The sequence below is a fragment of the Danio rerio genome, chromosome 9 (genome assembly GCF_052040795.2).
Source record: "Danio rerio strain M-AB ecotype USA chromosome 9, GRCz13ab, whole genome shotgun sequence".
NCBI classification, from domain to species: Eukaryota; Metazoa; Chordata; class Actinopteri; order Cypriniformes; family Danionidae; genus Danio; species Danio rerio.
Window position 1 is genome coordinate 8694566 of NC_141029.1, and position 18041 is coordinate 8712606.

The window sequence follows — 18041 nt, forward strand, 5'->3', positions numbered from 1 at the left end:
CCACTTCCAGACAGGTTTCCAGCCATTTCCAGCCCGGTCTTAGCTGGTCAGGCTGGGAGATGAAAAAACCAGCTTGACCAGCTTAGCCAAGCTGGGAGTCCAGCCAAAACCAGCTATATCCAGCTTAAACCAGGCTGGTCAAGCTGGTTTTAGCTGGATTTCATCAACTCCCCCCGGCTTCCAGCTAAAGCCTGGTTTATACTTCTGCGTCAAGTGTTTCTGTTGCTCCGCAATAACACTTCCGAAACGCTAGTTAGCAGTGAGATATTTATGTTCCTCTGTGTTGAGTTTCTTTGCTAGTGTTTTGTTTTTTTAACGCTTCCTTAAAGTACAAGTGGTTTAAACTCATCCTCATTTTGAGGCAGGAACCGGCAGATGTGCAATAGCTTTAACCATGAGGTAAACAAAACTTTACATCCAGAGCTCCTTCACAGGACTGCATACTTGTAAACAATCGCTCCATCGCACTGGCGCGGCTCTCTGTCCCGCCCACATTTGTCAGAGATACCAAGCCGACCAATGACAGAGCTTGCGCTATGCGTCATTGCAACATGTAGTTTGAGAGATGCGTGTCAGCTATGGCTACGGCCGTAACATACGCGTGCGCTTAACGCAGAAGTATAAATCAGCCTTAAGCTCCTTTTTCCTGCGGCATAACCAGCAAGAAGCTCTTTCTGCTGCCTCCCCCATCCCCCAACAGTTATCTTTTTATCCCTCCCCATCACCCCAATGGCTGTAAGCATTCACGATACTTACTAGGCGGGGAATCCTCTACAGCCGACTTCAACTGGAAAAAGCCAACCTTTCTCCCTGCAGTCAAGCAAGAGGTCCTGGTATTTGGCGATCTTCCTCCGAAACACTTGTTCACAACCCTCTTCCTATGGGACTGTAAGGTAGATGAGAATGATCTTCTTTGGTTCTTCAGACCACACTACTGCATCTGGCCTCATGATTGTCTGGACAACCAGGGGGAAATGCAGTCTTTCCCTCAGATCTATCTTCATTTCCCATGACTGGGCCAGAAGATTCTTGTTGTTGCTTTGGTTGATGGCTTTTGACATGCTCTTACAAACTTGATTGATGGCATTCTCTCCCTTGTGGTTGGTGTTTCTTGCATCTCTTTGGGGTGTTAGCGATTGTTATGACCTTGTCATGGCACCACCTGTATCTACCTTAAGCAAGTACTGACAGAATGTGTGCCATGGTACCCCTCTCTCCACAAAGCTTCCACAATGGGTTCTCTCTTAAACCCCATTTGTGCAAGTTTTTCAGTGTTGGGAGTGTGTCATACACCGATCTATAGCTTAACAAATTATAAAATATATTGGGAGATGGCGACGCGATGACGCAGTAGAAAGTATTGTCGCCATGCAGCAAGAAGGTTGCTGGTTTGAGCCTCGGCTGGGTCAGTTGCATACCTGCCAAAACTTTTTTCAACACTTGTTTTTTCCAGAAAGTCTCTCGTACTTCAGACCCATCTCTCGTTTTGTTCGGTCTCCCGAAAACTTCTGGAATTTTACCCCACGGCCTTGGTAGTACTGACCAGAGGCCCCAGTCTTCACTTTACGACCCTCCCTGTTCAGTTTTCTACTCTGCATCGAATCACATTCCCCCTACACCTATCCTACTCCACCCCCCCCCCCCCCCCCCTTCAATTTGCGAATACCTTCCTGCATGTTCTCCTCGTGTTCTCGTGGGTTTCCGCCGGGTGCTCCGGTTTCCCCCACACTCCAGAGACATGCGGTACAGGTGAATTGGGTAAACTAAATTGCCCCTTGTGTATGAGTGTGTATGGATGTTTCCCAGAGATGGGTTGCAGCTGCAAGGGCATCTGCTGTGTAAAACATATGCTGGATAAGTTGACAGTTGGGAGATTGATTATGTTCATCCAAAGAGAGAAATACGTTAAAAGTGACCCTGGATCACAAAACCTTAAGTTGCATGGTATATTAGTAGGAGTAGCCAAAATGTATTGTCTAACAGATTTTTCGGTAACACTTTATTATAGAGGCTCCTACAAACCGGGACGCATTTCGTTTGCCTTTATCATCAGCGTTTTACGAGACGTTTTTCCGTATTCAAACCCATACACTTTTCACTGCCGTTAAGCAGAAGAGTGTGCAACATCACTGTTTGACGATAGATTGCGCTACACAACTTTAAGCTTCTGATACCCGCTTATAACACGAAGAAGAGGAAGAGAGGAAGTTCACACGCTTGTTGTTAAAGTTACTGGTGACCCGAACAAGCATGGATGGTTTAAGCAGCAGCTCCAGCTCTAGCGATGAAGAAATGATTATTGTTCACCAGAGCACTAATCAGCTCCACGTTCATATCGCCTCTGGGCATCTTCTTAAATGTGAGCTCGCATTGACAGTTTTGCGCTTGAGCGCCTCCAAGTGTTGTTTACTGTAACTTCAGCAAGTCCGTGCATGTGATCAAAAGTGCCAATCTGATTGGTGGAGAAGGTTTTGACGCATGAGGCGTTTTTTTTAAAATGAAGCTTTTGCGCTTTGCGTTTTGCGCGTTGGTGTGCACGATCACATTGGCAGCCTTTATTTAGTCATGAGGCTTTAAACGTCGATGGAAAATGCTAGCAAAAAACTTCTCGTTGTGGTGTGCACGGGCCTTAAGGTTGTATTACTTTATGTTAGCATTTACTAACATGAACAAACAATTAACAATACGTTTATGACAGTATTTGTTCATCTTAGTTAAGCATAGTTAATGAGGTATGCGATAATATGCAAACTGGGACACAGCACATCTCTCTCTCTCTCTGTTTTTCAATTCAATTCAAATCAGAATTGCTTTATTGACATGACTGTAAAAATACATTATTGATAACGTTTGAAATGTGGACAAATATAATAATATAACAATAAAAATATCAAAATAAAAGAACAGAAACAATCATAACAATTTAAAATTTATTATAATTTAACAAATAAGAACGGGAACATTTCAAACCAACTCTCTCTCTCTCTCTCTAATTGTGTGTGTGTGTGGACTGATAGTCATCAGAGGGAGGAAGACTTTTATTAGTTGCGCTTGAGCAAGCTGCACACATGGCCTCGCTCTCTCTGTTTATCATTCACTTAGTGGAACTTCCTCTCACTGAGCCAGGCTTTCTCTCTGATGCCTCCTGTTACTCTCGCTCTCTCTCTCTCTCTCACCCATCTCATATCTCGTGTCAAACACTGTGTGCAGGAAGGAAGTTTTTAGTTCTATGAATGAAAATGTGAAAACAGTTGACAGGAAAAAAAAGAGTATGCACGTTGTCGGCTGTGTGTGTGTGTGTGGGTGTCTGTGTTTGTGTTTATGTTCTCTGATACTTGGCAGGAAGTGCTGAACACTCCAGGCCAGCTAATAGGAAGTCAGTTGTATCCTTTATTGAAGGCAGAGCAGAGAATGAACTGTTGAAAGGGAAATGTTTATTCTAGAATAAATGAGTTTTCTCGACGGGACAAAAGGTTTACTTTATACATTACAGCAAAGACAACATATTTGTTGTAAAAATAAAGCAAAGCATTTCTTTTTCTTTTTTTTCTTTCTTTCTTTCTTGCATTATTATTATTGTTTTTGTGTAACAAAAGTTGTAAGCAAACACTGCTCAAACAAACACATAAACATAATTAAACATTAATAGAAACATAATTTCTCCAGAGATGGGTTGCGGCTGGAAGGGCATCAGCTGCAAAAAAAAAAAAAAAACATGCTGGATAAGTTGGCGGTTCATTCCGCTGCGGCGACCCCAGATTGTTAAAGGGTCTAAGCCGAAAAGAAAATGAATGAATGAATTAATGAATGAATAGAAACATAATCAAAATTTGGAGGTAAAAGTGTATTAATTAGGCAGAAAGGAGGATTTCTGTTTGCAAAGAGATGGACTAGACATAGAATGTCTCTTCTTACCCTGCTCACTAATTCCTTCAAACCCAACCCACTTCCCACCCCCCTTGATTATTTTCTCAATAAACACAAAGCATCGCTAAACGACTTATAAACAACCATATTTATACAGGATGGTATGTAAATCTTCAAAAACATCCAAGAAAGAAGCTAATAGAAAAGCCAAAACAAGTGAAGTGAACTTGGGGGCTCTGTCGGATAAAACAAACGCTTATGCTGATTATGTACCCCTATATACATTTCTGGAGAACATCAAATATTTCCTAAGAGCTATGTTTTTTGCAGTTTCTGTTTTCGCAAATCCGCTAGAGGCCATTGTGTATGCTTTATGAGATCTCAAATTTTCACGCCTGCTCTTCTCGTGTAAATTCAACAGAGGCTGGTGTCAACTGATTGACTGACTGACTGAGCGACCAACTGATCCATCCCCTTTCCTAAACCCAACCGATTGTGTTTTAAAAAGCACCAATTGTCCAGAGCTCACCCACTTCTCTAAATGCAATGATAGTGTTTTAAAAACCACCAATTGCTTAGCCCCTGACCACTTCCCTAAACCTAACCGGCAGTGTTTTGAAAAGCAATCCAGAAAAAGAAAAGCTGCTGCAGCAGCCTGATTTTGCCATGTTTTAATATTTCACCACATTCTCACCCTGTTTTTCTTTGTTTGTTTTATTTTTTGGCTTTTGTTTTTGTCTTACCTGCTTACTGGAACCGTTCTTTGCCAGGCTCGAACCACTTCATCACGATCAACTGTGCTCTATGTCTCAAATCTTCTGACATACGCGCCAAGCTACTGGACAAACTGCTAATAGCAGAAAAGCTGTCTATAACATTCCGTAGCATTCATTTTAAAGACTAAATGCAGCCATACTGTCACCGACTTGTCCCAGCTATTCCCCTCACAGACTAGCAGAGGTCACTCTCACCTGCCTTCTAGAACTTCATTACCCAGAATTCCCCATACCTAGCGCTGATTACACTGCATCTGATCGCAATCCACACACACAAATATGAGTAGCATACACACATGCAGTGTTTAATTTGTGAATCGTGAGGTCCCGGAACAGATTGGGGTATCGGATCCGACATGCTACCCGAGGACGTAAAGGTGTCATGCACGAAAGTGAGGAGGGGGGTTATAGAGGGGTTAAGAGCCGGGGCGGGGATTGGTTGTCACGGATGAAAGTGAAGAGGGTTGAGGAGTCGAGGAAGAAAGTGAAAATGAACAGCGGACGAAGGAGGAGGGCAGTTGAGAAGGGGGATCTGTAAAATGAGGTGCCAGACCAGATTTTAGAGGTGCCGGATCCAGAGTGTTCTGGCACAATTTAAGCCTTGCTTACACCACGTATTGCGAAGTCTTGTTTTGCCCTGCATACATCACTGAGCATTTACACTGCATCATGACTGATCTCCTTTTGCCAACCGGGACTGTTTACTTCCTTTCGTCCTGCCTTGCCCCCTGCCCTGACCACTGCCATCTCTCTGGACCTGAACCTCTGCCGATAGCACCGATCTTCGCTTGCTCTGTCAGTCTTCGACCCTGTCTATCATCATGATTCACTTAAGTATTGTCTCTGCTGCCAATTGCCTGTAGTTTATCGCTTGTTTAATGAACGTACTTTGCTGGAAGATCCTTGGCGGCAGAGTTTAAAATGATGATTTCAACATTGGAAGCGAAACTTGACTGTGTGCAAGCCATGGTATCTGATCATGGACTGATCAATAGATGGAAAGGAAGGATGAACAGGCAAATGACAAGTGAACAAATGAATATGAGCACAAATATACAAATATATTTATAGTCAAGCCCAAAATTATTCATACCGCTGACAAATGACTGTCTTAAAGTTACTTTTATTCAATCTACTATTATTTTTTTTTATTTGTAAATATATATATATATATATATATATATATATATATATATATATATATATATATATATATATATATATGGTTTTTTTTTCACTAGAAATGACACAGGTCTCTCCTAAAATATAATAAGAGGATGTATTGATATTTTAAAAAAATCGAATAAAAAACAAACATATTTTTCAGCTTTCATTTACATTTAAATAAAAAGTGTCACTCATTATTTGACTGATATAAATAATTTTAGGCTTGTTTATCTTTTTTATTTGCTTGTTTATTTAGCCATTTTGTCCACAATTACTTCTGTCAATCGTAATTTTGCTTTGCTTCGTGCGCCTGCAGTTGTAGGCTATGCAGGAATATACTTGTGTGAGCTTTGAAACCTTATTATGTTGCATAATAACACTTTAAGTAACACCCAGCTAAAACCTCAATGTCACCAGAACCTAACCCAAACACACTAAGCTTAATTAAATGACTATGGAAGTGTGTTGTTGAATAACTAGCAAGATCTATCTTTTCCTCCATCTTTCTATTTCTATACCCGCTCCTGTACATTGTTTTCTTTGATCCCAGGTGCAATCAGAAGGTTAACTGTTGTTATCTGTTGATGCCGCTTCTTTGACCAAAATGCAGCTTGACTCAGATCAACAGCCGTTTTCTATAAACCCATAGTGATATATGTGGGGATGGATGTTGTCAAGATGGGCTGGGATTCAGGAATCCCCATGACTCTACATAGGATAAACGCTTTAGAGGATGGATGGATGCTGTTAAGCTCCCAAAATGATATAAAGGCACTGTAAAAGAAGTAAATGTGAATCTTGAGCTATTTCAAGTCTCCCGAAGCCTCAAAAATCATTTGTAATTAAAGTAGTGGATCACAAGAACCAATAATGGTGCCTGTCTCTAGGATTTAACACTGTCTGGAAGGAATAATAACCAACATTTTGTCAAATGAACGTGCCAAATAGACTAAGAATATATGTACGTGTATCTGGACTGGACCACAAAATGGGTTGGTCAACGCAATCTCATTGCAACTTTTTGATTTAGTGGTTAATTTGTATTAATTTGTATGATATTCCAACACAATCTCACGGCAATTCGTAACTTTTTCATTTAGTGGCTAATTCGTACGAATTCGTACGATCTAATTCGTACATTTTAGTATGATTTGCTCATCCCCCAATGACGGTTAGGTTAAGGTGTGGGGTCAGGTGCCATGCCTCCTTTTTAAAAATCGTACAATTTCTTACGACTGAACTCGTACGAATTCGTACGAATTAGCCACTAAACTGCCAAAACGTAAAATACTTACGTTTTCTCGTGAGATCAGGCTGGATATTCTTACATTTTTGTTCTAGTTTTGCTCATCCCACACTGAAAAATTATTCATTTGGATTTATACATTTTTTGTTTTGTTTTTTTTAAAGTAAGCGGTTGCAAATAATTTATATGGGCTGAATTGAAGGGTCACGAAACATCAAAACACATTTTTTGAGCTGTTGACAGTCGTATATGTGTCCCACACTGCTAAAAACACTATTAGGACACCTATATTTCACTAAAAAGTGTAAATTGGTTGTTTTTGCGTTATTTCAAGCAAATTCGTACTTCCGGTTTGAAACAAATTTTTGAAGCTGCGTCACGGTCATGACATAATAGCATGTATTCCAGCGTGCAGACTGGACAGCTGTGCCAGAGTGTGTCTTATTACGTCTTACAGTGTGATGCATTAATGCATGAGTAAAGCTTGGTTCAATCCAATCAGCGCGCTCTATTGTGCAACTTCATTAATATTCATTACTGTCACAGTGTTTAGACGACAGAGACGCCGCGTTGTGTTGGCAAAACAAGTGTGAAGTGTTGCTTTTATAGTTTGCTGCAGTTAAGTTTTGTTTTCATTTTCTCTCTGTGAGAGCGCAGCTGTAGTCACGTGTGCCTTAACAGTGTACGCGACGCTCGACAACAATAACTTACGTGTCTAAGGAGGATTATTGTTTACCTGAGAGCTGTTCTCATCTGCAAACGCTGAGATCCGAGTTCGCTTGTAGTCTCCTCTTAATAAAGACGCGACTCTAGTTGCTGGTGATTGTCCTGTCTCTACAGATTTGGTAAGTGAGCGACCAGCGCTCTTTGTTTATTCAGTTTGTTCGTATCGAACTAAGTTAACTATAGCACCGAGTGTAAACCTGTTAGCACCACAACCAAACTTTAACCTCGTGTAGGATTTTCACTGCATTTTGTGACCGGAATAACACACGCGGCTTTCTGACGCTACCTGCCGTGTGCATCTAAGTTTCCGGGAAATGCGGAGGTTTTTTTTTCTCTCATTCGCCATGCGGTATCAAACATTGCATGAAAAATACACGCTTCCTCGAATCAAATATCTCGTTTGTCACGAGGGGCATGAATGAATTCCCTAATTGAAAGAGCCAAACTGCAGTTAAAGTCCACCATTTAATAATTTGGCAAATAATTCGACTACAGATGTCCATGTAAACACCATCACTTTTTCCCGTGTGTGTGTGTGTGTGTGTGTGTGTTTTGACTCTGAAAGTCGCATGTGCCCAAATAGACACTCCCACACCATCCCACTTTAGTTCCTCCGACACTCCCCCCTAAACAGAGCTGGACACGCCCACTTTGTTGACTTTTTCCAAAGTAGAGGTGTGAAAACACCCTGCTGAAACAAGGGGGTTTCATGGCCCTTTAAAAGAGCCCATATTATGATGTAATAAAGGTCATATTTTGGTTTTGGGGGTCTCCAACAACAGGCTGATACATATGCAGAGTCAAAAAACACTTTTGTTGTCTTATAATATGCATTTATTTTTACCTAATTATCCCATCAACTCCCATATGATTTGCTTAGCGATTATTTTGTTTCGCTGATAAGTCTGATGATCCAGTCTTAATTTATATATTTACTTATTTTCAATCCAACAAATCTTTTCTTTTTTTTGTGCAATGAGGGGTAGGGTTAGGGGTCATTCTTCCTAAATATAATTAAATATAATAATTAAATATAATTTGTTTTTGTTTCACGGTTTTATACAAATTTGTCAAGTTTTGGCAATAGGTAAAATAGTTATGTTTCCTCATATCAGGCTGGACCATTTTTATTTTACTCAGATTGAGCTTAAAAGCAATTAACTTTACATGACTTTATATTTGGACGAACCAGTACATATTCAAACTATTTAAACCATCGCTTAATGACAATCAAGTTTGAAAGTGATTTTGTATAATTACCTTCTAAAATTGTTTAGCATGACTTGTCCCAAATATCAAGCATTTGCCTTCAAATCCAAGACAACGTGAAAGTGTTTTTTATGGCATATTGTTTGGTTCTTTGTTACTGATTTAATAGTTAAGAGTGAAGAAAATCTTAAAGAAAGTAAAAAATAGTTTGAAGTGAATGTTTATTCATAAATTTTCCTTCAGTTTAGTCTCTTTATTTATCAGGGACACCACGGCAGAATGAACCCCCAACTATTCCAGCATATTTTTTTCCACACAGAAATGCCAACTGGCCTTGCCGGGACTTTGGAGGAAAGCATAGCTGTTTTACACAATGCAAATCAGACATTTTTTTCATGCACTGGTTTTTCCCCATTGCGTGTTTCCTCATCTCTGGCTCAGTTTTATAACATATTTTACCACACTGTTTACACTCATTCCTCATCAGATAAACTCTAGAGTAGACTGTGAGCCTGTGAACGGATTAATTCACTTCTAGAATGAAAGCTTCCTGATAATTCTCACTTTACAAGAAGAGAGGAGGAGCTCAAAAATCAAACTCTCTTCCTTAAAATACATTTTCAGTTGGAAATATGTCATCTTAAAATAAAAGTTTTCACAGTGTTGGGTTGCAGTTGGAAGGGCTTCCGCTGTGTAAAACATGTGCTGGATAAGTTGGAGGTTCATTCCACTGTGGCGACCATGGATTAATAAAGGGACTAAGCCAAAAAGAAAATGAATGAATGAATGAATGAATGAATTAATGAATAAAATAAAATAAAAGTCAACAGCAACTTCTGGTTCACACAGACTTCAAATGCAGCTTCTAAATTCAGTAAAACGTTCCTGTATGAGGAGCAATGTTCTTATCTTGTGAATTGATTCACCATTTTCATGTACATAAGTAGGATGTGATCCTGGATTAACATCTTTGTTGATCCTGGAACATCATTTTTGTTCTTTTTTTTTTTTGTGAAAACCTAATCCATACCTAATCCTAAACCCTAAGCCCCTAAACCCTAAACTCTTAAACCCAACCCCAACTGTAAATTGTTCCCCAGATATATGTACTCCTTTTAACTACTGCTTGCATGGTGCTAGACAAGCTAAAATGTTCAGCTGCTTTGTTATGTAAGTCCATCACTTCTTAGCTGATATCATGACAGTATGTGCCTCTTGGAATGTCACAAAAGCTTAATGGAAACACAAAGATGCACAAAAATGTGGAAAATGTGCATAAAAAACTAAGTACAATAAATATTGTATGAAATGTGCATAAAACACTCAGAAACTACAATAGAAAAACATTTACTGAATAAATTCCAGCATGGGCATACAAAAGTCTTGTGATTTTGATTTCACAGATTATGTGACAGAAAAAATATTAGTGTGATTGGACGACATTAATGGACAAACCAGCAGACTGAACACATTGTAAATTTGTTGTTTTGGTCATTCTTAAATTCCACAGTGAAACTCTTTCATCAAATTGATTCAGTATTGTTACCTCCATAACTTCCCAAAGAGTGATCCCAGACCTCTACACTGAAAAAAAAAATGAATAAAATTGCAGTGTTCCACAAAATCCAGTCATGAAGTCCCAAGACAAACTGATTAGGTAAACACATTTTAATGGATTGAACATAATATTATTAAAGGTGCAGTAGGTGATTGTCTTCAGAATTTTTTTTTTTTTGTTGTGCCGGTTAAAAGTCTCTTCACATTCCAACAGTAATGATTAAAGTAAATGATCAAAATGTATTTATATGTGTTTTTATATTCTGGGTAAGGCAAAATGTTCATCCGTTTAAAAAATGTCAGGCCGATAATTCCCATAAATATTTTTTTTAAAAAATTTTTAAAATCCTTTTTAAAATCAATATTGGAGTTACGTTTGCACGCTGGAGGAAGAATGACACTATGGCTGAAGTATTTATTTAAGACAGGTAATGTTATGTTTTAAACAGCCTTATCTTACGAGGAAATGTAAGTATTTTACGTTTTATCAATTTAGTGGCTAATATGAATGTTTGTATGAAATGATACATTTTAAAACGGGGGTGTGGTATCCAACCCCACTTCTAAACCGAACCGTCATTGGGTGATAAGAAAATCATGCTAAATTGTACTGAATTAGATCATATGAATTCATACGAATTAGCCGCTAAATAAAAAAGTTATGAATTGCAGTGAGATAGCATTGGTTTTAAAATTATTTAAGTCACACAAACCTTATGTAGATGTTGTTTTACAACTGCGTAAAAACTTGCTGGATAAGTTGGCGGTTCATTCCACTGTGGCGACCCCGGATTAATAAAGGGACTAAGCCGACAAGAAAATGATTGAATGAATGAAGTAAATAGCGCTATTCTGCCCAACGTGCTTTACTAGAGGGGTTTTGGCCACTTCCAAGCTGGTTTCCAACCATTTCCAGCATAGTCTTTAGCTGGTCAGGCTGGAAAATGACCAGCTAAAACCAGCTTGACCAGCCTGGTTTAAGCTGGACACAGCTGGTTTTGGCTGGGCTTCCAGCCTGGCTAAGCTGGTCAAGCTGGTGTTAGCTGGTTATCTTCAGCCTAACCAGCTAAGACCAGGCTGGAAATGGCTGGAAACCAGCCTGGAAGTGGCCAAAACCCCTCTAAAACCAGCCTGGTTGACCAGATAAAACCAGCCAACCAGCCTAGGCTGGTTTAAGCTGTTTTTTTAGTAGGGCTTTGTTTTCAAAGCTAATATCCTAATGGTTAGCAGTTTGGCAGATCACCTACTGCACCTTTAATTTGTCCCAAAAAGATGTCAATAATGTTATTGTATCAGCTATTTTTAATTAAGTAGTTAAATAATTTAATTAAGTAGTATCTTTAACAAGCAAATAACTAAACCATGCGTTCACTACATTTCATCTTAATGTTCTGTAGTTTCTTCATGCTAGTAGTTAACTATATATTTAAAAAAAAGACCAAGAATGTCTTCTCCTACTGCAGCAATGTTCTTTTTTTTTGTATTTGGTGCCAGTTTTTCAGGAAGTAACAATACTTTTCTCTTTGACTGATCGGAAGGAAACTGCTTTATTCTCAAATATTTTTATGCAATAGTCCAGTTTTGCACCTAAGTTTGGATGTAAACATAGCTACTCATAGCCATTTGAAGCTGGTATACAACTGTAATCTGTGTCTGTGTCTTACATGATCCATTCACAACAAAATAAGCTTGAAATACAGGTAATTATTTTAGTAACACTTTATTTTGATGGTCCATTTGAGTATTAGTAGACTGTCTGCTTAATATTTGTTGATACTGCTCCTTCAACCGGCAATTAACTGACTGTATGAAACTTTGCAACAGATATTAAGTTGACAGTCTACTAATACTCAAATGGACCATCAAAATAAAGTGTTACCTTATTTTTAACATCCCTGCAAGCAGTGACACATAACTTGCATTGAACACACATAAGCACAGAATAAATGAATGTGATGTAAATAATGCAGCTTAAACCAGATGACCACTAGCGATTGTATCACCTGAGACAGATGTTGTAAACAGGGCCGTGGTGTTCTGAATGCTGTTTTTCACTCTTCAGGAATGCTGTCAGGAATGTGTTTGTTCTTCTCCAGCGCTGCGAAAAAAGAGAGGGAGGAAGAGAAAACACTTCGACAAATGAAATAATAAAAGCCAAGTCTGAGGCCCAGGAATGGCAAAAAACCCATTCGTCATACGTGTGTGTTAAGCGTTCGCTGTCTGTTTTTCATTAAGCTTGTTTTCAGGCCAGATGTTAAGCAACTATCCTGCTCTCACTTTCATTTTTTTTTTCCTTTTACACCACAGCACTGATATAAACTTTCCCCCGTTTTTCTCTTCTAAGGAAATCCCTGAGTTCATCTGAGTTGAGCGGCAGTACCTGGTGGACTTAAAACACAGGTTAGGTTCAGTGGTGGTAAACTGCGGTAAGGTCCAGGTTGATTTGATTAGTGGTTCTCAGTATTTGGCTTATTCAGAATCACTTGCAGGACACCTCAGGTCAAAAAAACCCTCTTAGCAGTTGGTTTGGTTAGCAGATGACAGCAGGACGAGCCACAGGTTAAGTCTGTTGTGTTCTTTGGATCTCTCTTTTTGTAGAGTGGCTGGTAATCCTGAACGTCAACTTGCAGGACAGAGTAGATGGTTTGTTTATCTTGCAAAGTGATTCCTCAAATATGGATTTTCAAGCATGAAAACAATATCTTCTCCTTCCCTATTTATATTACAATGTGTCGTTTTTACCATAATGTTTGGTTTTTTATTTTATGTTAGCATTTTTTTTTTTAGCATTTTAGCATGATTTACAGTACACCGCACCCAATACAATCAAGTGTAGTAATTTCTGGAAAATTTAACAAAAAATTCTGCAAGTACAATTTGAAAAATAAATAAATAAATAAATAAATAAATAAATAAATAAATAAATAAAACCACAACTGTGACCTATTAAAAATGTAAAGAATTAAACACATTAATAATTGCAATAATTGTAAAAATAATTTTACTATTGTTGAAATATCTGGGATCATTAAGGTCATATATATATATATATATATATATATATATATATATATATATATATATATATATATACATATACACACACACACACACACACACACACACACACACACACACACACACACACACACACACAGAGTTAAATTCAAAATTATTAACCCCATTTGATTTTTTTTTCTTTTTTTAAACATTTCCCAAATGATGTTTAACAGAGCAAGGACATTTTTTACAGTGTCTGATAAATTTTTTTTTCTCCTGGTATAAAGTCTTATTTGTTTTATTTTGCCTAGAATAAAAGCAGTTTTTAATTAAAAAACATTGCAAAACCTAAACACAGTAGTCGGTTAAAATACTAATTTAAAAAGAAAAGTTCAAATGGCATTTAGAGGTTTTTACATCTGAACTTTTCTACAGCCTGAAGTATCAAGACATTTGTGCTGGCCATTACATTACAAGCCACTCATTCATTCATTTTCTTGTCGACTTAGTCCCTTTATTAATCCGGGGTTGCCACAGCAGAATGAACCACCAACTTATCCAGCAAGTTTTTACGCAGCGGAGACCCTTCCAGCCACAACCCATCTCTGGGAAACATCCACACACACATTCACACACACACTCATACACTATGGTCAATTTAGCCTACCCAATTCACCTGTACCACATGTCTTTGGACTGTGGGGGAAACTGGAGCACCCGGAGGAAACCCACGCGAAGGCAGAGAGAACATGCAAGAGAACATGCAAACTCCACAAAGAAACGCCAACTGAGCAGAGGTTCAAACCAGCAACCCTGCGACTTTCTTACTGTGAGGCCACAGCACTACCTACTGCGCCACTGCCTCGCCATTAAAAGCCACTGCAGAGGGAAAATTATTCAGCAGGATAGCGCTCATTCTCATACTTCAGCCTCCACATCAGAGTTGCTTAAAGCAAAGGAGGTCAAAGTGCTCCAGGATTGGCCAGCCCAGTCACCAGACATGAACATTATTGAGCATGTCCGGAGTAAAATGAAGGCGGAGGCATTGAAGAAAAATCCAAAGAATCTTGATGAACTCTGGGAGTCCTGCAAGAACACTTTCTATGCCATTCCAGATGACTTTAATAATAATTTATTTGAGTCGTTGCATAGATGTGTGGATGCAGTCCTCCAAGCTCATGGGAGTCACACACAATATTCATTCTTAATCCTCTGCACCATGACTTTATATTCTATATGGTACATTATTTCTGTTGAGTGACAAACTTTTGTCTAAGCAAAGTCAGATCTTACTGTCCTAATTAAATAATTAAAAATCAAGGCATGATCATATTTTATTTTGCTAAAATAAGCATAATCTAGAGGACTTTGCCTTTCATATAAGCCACTTCTGATACCAAAATGATCAACTAGAAGTCAAGTTATTATTTGGATTAAGATTTTTGTCAGGTAGAATATATATATATCATTTTTAATTTTTTTTATATATACTATGTGTATTTAAGATCTGTTTACACAGCATTTTTTTCTAGCCATTAAACTGAAACTACACAATTATACAAATTATGTTTCCTTTCTTAAATACAACTTAAATACAAAGAAAACAGATTTAAATACTGAATAACTTTTCCATTTAATTATAATACCTTAAAGGACTGTCAAGCCAGGACTTGAAAGCGGCTCTGTCAAACCTGGTTGTAGAATGTGAGCAATATTTACAAGCGTCATGATCATCATAATCTCTCGCAATGTTGATATTTGTTCCGCCCTTGAACATTCCTCATTACATGAGCACCACCCAAAATGATTGTGGGAAGGAAAGAAGCATATATCAACATCCTGGAGTGGAACACAGCAACCCAGCTCACAGTTTTCTGCTAAACACATAACAAATACACAATCACACTGAGCCATTAGTTAAAAGGGCCAATCCCTCAGCCAGGGGACACGAAGAAAGAGAGAGAGCCATTTGTCCCTGAGAGGAAAGGCCGAATGAGGGATGGGGGCCAGCGGCCTTCCTCTTTTGTCTGCCGGATCTCACAGAGGACTTCCCAGATGGATGTGTGGAGGGGGAAGGGATGAAAAAGAGGGATGTAAGGAGGAAAGAGGGGAAAGACACTTTCATCTGATCCATCATTGGTCCTCCTTTCATGCAGGAGAGTGTGTGGCTCATCAATCCCAGCTCTTGTGTTTGATATTCAGTGTGCCATTTACTCAAAACTGTGAGTGATGCTGCGACACACATCAGGTTAAAGAAGCAAATGGCTCTGGTTTAGGGATGTCAGTTGGGGTTGTGTTAAAATGGACACTGCCTTCGTGGGGTTTTTCCCAGTTAAACCCTGTTTAAAAGCCATTGCTGCATGAGTGAGCACCTATAATAATTGATAATAGCATCTTTTGGAAAATAAATATTTGAAATCTTCAACCTATAGTACATATAATCAACGTCCATTTGAGGTAAGTTATATCACCCATCTTTGAAATGCCTCTTAGGCATGTAAGAGCAGCTCGTACACTGTAAAAAATGTAGGTTTCATTCCAACATAGGCTCATTCTGAAAACTTACCCCTATACATTACTGAAGATTGCGAATTATGTAGCCAGAATAACATATGGCTGCATTTCATTTTTAAAACAAATGCTACAGGCGCGTTTCTTTTCCCTGCTTTGCAGCTGACCAATTACATTCATGTGGGTGGCTTTTCCACAGAAACCAGTCGAGTGGCTCGGCGTGTATGTTGGAACATTTGAGACGCAGAGTGGAGTTGACTGTGACGACAGAGTTCAAGTCCAGTGAAGAACAGTTTCCGAAAGCAGGTAAAACAAAAGCCAAAAAATAAAATAAACAAGCAAACAGCTGGGTGAAAATGTAGTACAATCTGACACTGTGGTAAAAATCAGGCGGCAGTGAGGGCTTTTCTTGTTTCTTGATTGCTTTTGAAAACACTGTCGGTTGGGTTTAGGGAAGTGGGTGGGTGCTGGTCAGTCGGTGCTTTTAAAAACACTATCGGTTGGGTTTAAGGAAAGAGGAGATTGGGGGGATTGGTTGGTCTGCCAGTCAGTCAATAGCAGCCTCTAGTAGATTTATGTGAGAAGAGCAGATGTGAATGACACTCATGAGAAAAATTTGAGATTAATCATACATAGCAACAATTAAAACTGGGAAAGAACATAGCTCCTAGGATGTATTTGCTGCTCTTTAGAAATGAGGCTACATAATCAAAATGAGTTTAGGTTTGTTCATTTATGTTTTCCAAAAAACTAATTAAGTTAGCTATTAATAATTAAGTGGATTAAACATAGAGCAATTAAGTTGTCCTGAAAAAATCTCAAGAATTGTGTTTGTTTTAGCTCATTTTAAGTAAGTAAATTGAACAGGCAGCAACATTTTATTTATTTATTTATTTATTTATTTATTTATTTATTTATCTATTTACTTATTGTTTGAGTGTACCTCTTTGAACGGAGAAATGTTTTTTGCAAAGCTTATGATTAAATTTCACACTTGAAATCACGGATAAAATTTTGTGCTTAACTGTATGAATCAAACAAAAAATTATTTGGTAAGACTGTAATATGTTAAGCAGTGATCAGCATCTTAAATCCATGACAGTATATATAATTATTATTATCATTTATTTTTTTTAAGTATTTATAAGTACTTAAATTTATAAAATATTTATTTTGTATTTAAGTATGTATTAAATCCTCTTTGCATCAAAAAATAAATAAATAAATAAATAAATTACCTCTTGTGCGAGGCATTTGAAATGCAGAGTGTATGGGCATGACAGTAAATTTGATGTTGTTCTCTCTTCTGGCTGCCATTATCAGTTTTACACAATTGATAACACCATCATCAGGTTTGGGCAACATGGTGGCTTAGTGGCTAGCACTGTTAACTCACAGCTGAAGGTCGCTGGTTCAAGTCCTGGCTGGGTCAGTTGGCATTTCTGTTTCAAGTTTGCATGTTCTCCTCATGTTGGCATGGGTTTCCTCCTGGTGCTTCGGTTCCCCCCCTAGTCCAAAGACTTGTGGTACAGGAGAAATGAATGAACTAAATTGGCCTTTTTGTATGTGGGTGAATGAGTGTGTTGGGATATTTCCCAGTACTGGGTTGCACCTGGAGAGCCATTCACTGTGTAAAACATATACTGGATAAGTTGGTGGTTCATTTCATTGTTACGACCCTTGATGAAAAATAAGACAAAGGAAAATGTATGAATGAATGAATCATCAAGATTTTCTTTCATAATTTCAGCGAACAGGATTGTAGAAAAAAAAAAGTATTTCCTTTTATTCACTGTGCTCTAAAATTACCCAGCTTCGAGGACTTCCGCTACTAAAAAACCTTTTCACATTTCTGTGTTTCTCAGTAGCGGAAGTCATCAAAGTTGGGTTCATTCATTTTTATCAGGTTGCACAACCTAATGTGCATGCTCACCATAAGAGAATGAGTTTGTTACACCAACATTTTTTACAGTCGTTTCTGG

At 38.4% G+C, this 18041-nt stretch overlaps 1 long non-coding RNA gene across 1 annotated transcript; it reads right to left on the reverse strand.

Annotated features, from left to right (window-relative positions):
* Positions 1–10449: 10449 nt before the first annotated feature.
* On the reverse strand, positions 10450–13056 carry LOC147842260 (uncharacterized). The gene is made up of 3 exons (XR_015499142.1): positions 12929–13056; positions 12552–12646; positions 10450–10575 (listed from the first exon to the last, which is right to left on the reverse strand). It is a non-coding gene; the product is annotated as an uncharacterized LOC147842260 (long non-coding RNA).
* Between the last annotated feature and the right edge of the window lie 4985 nt (positions 13057–18041).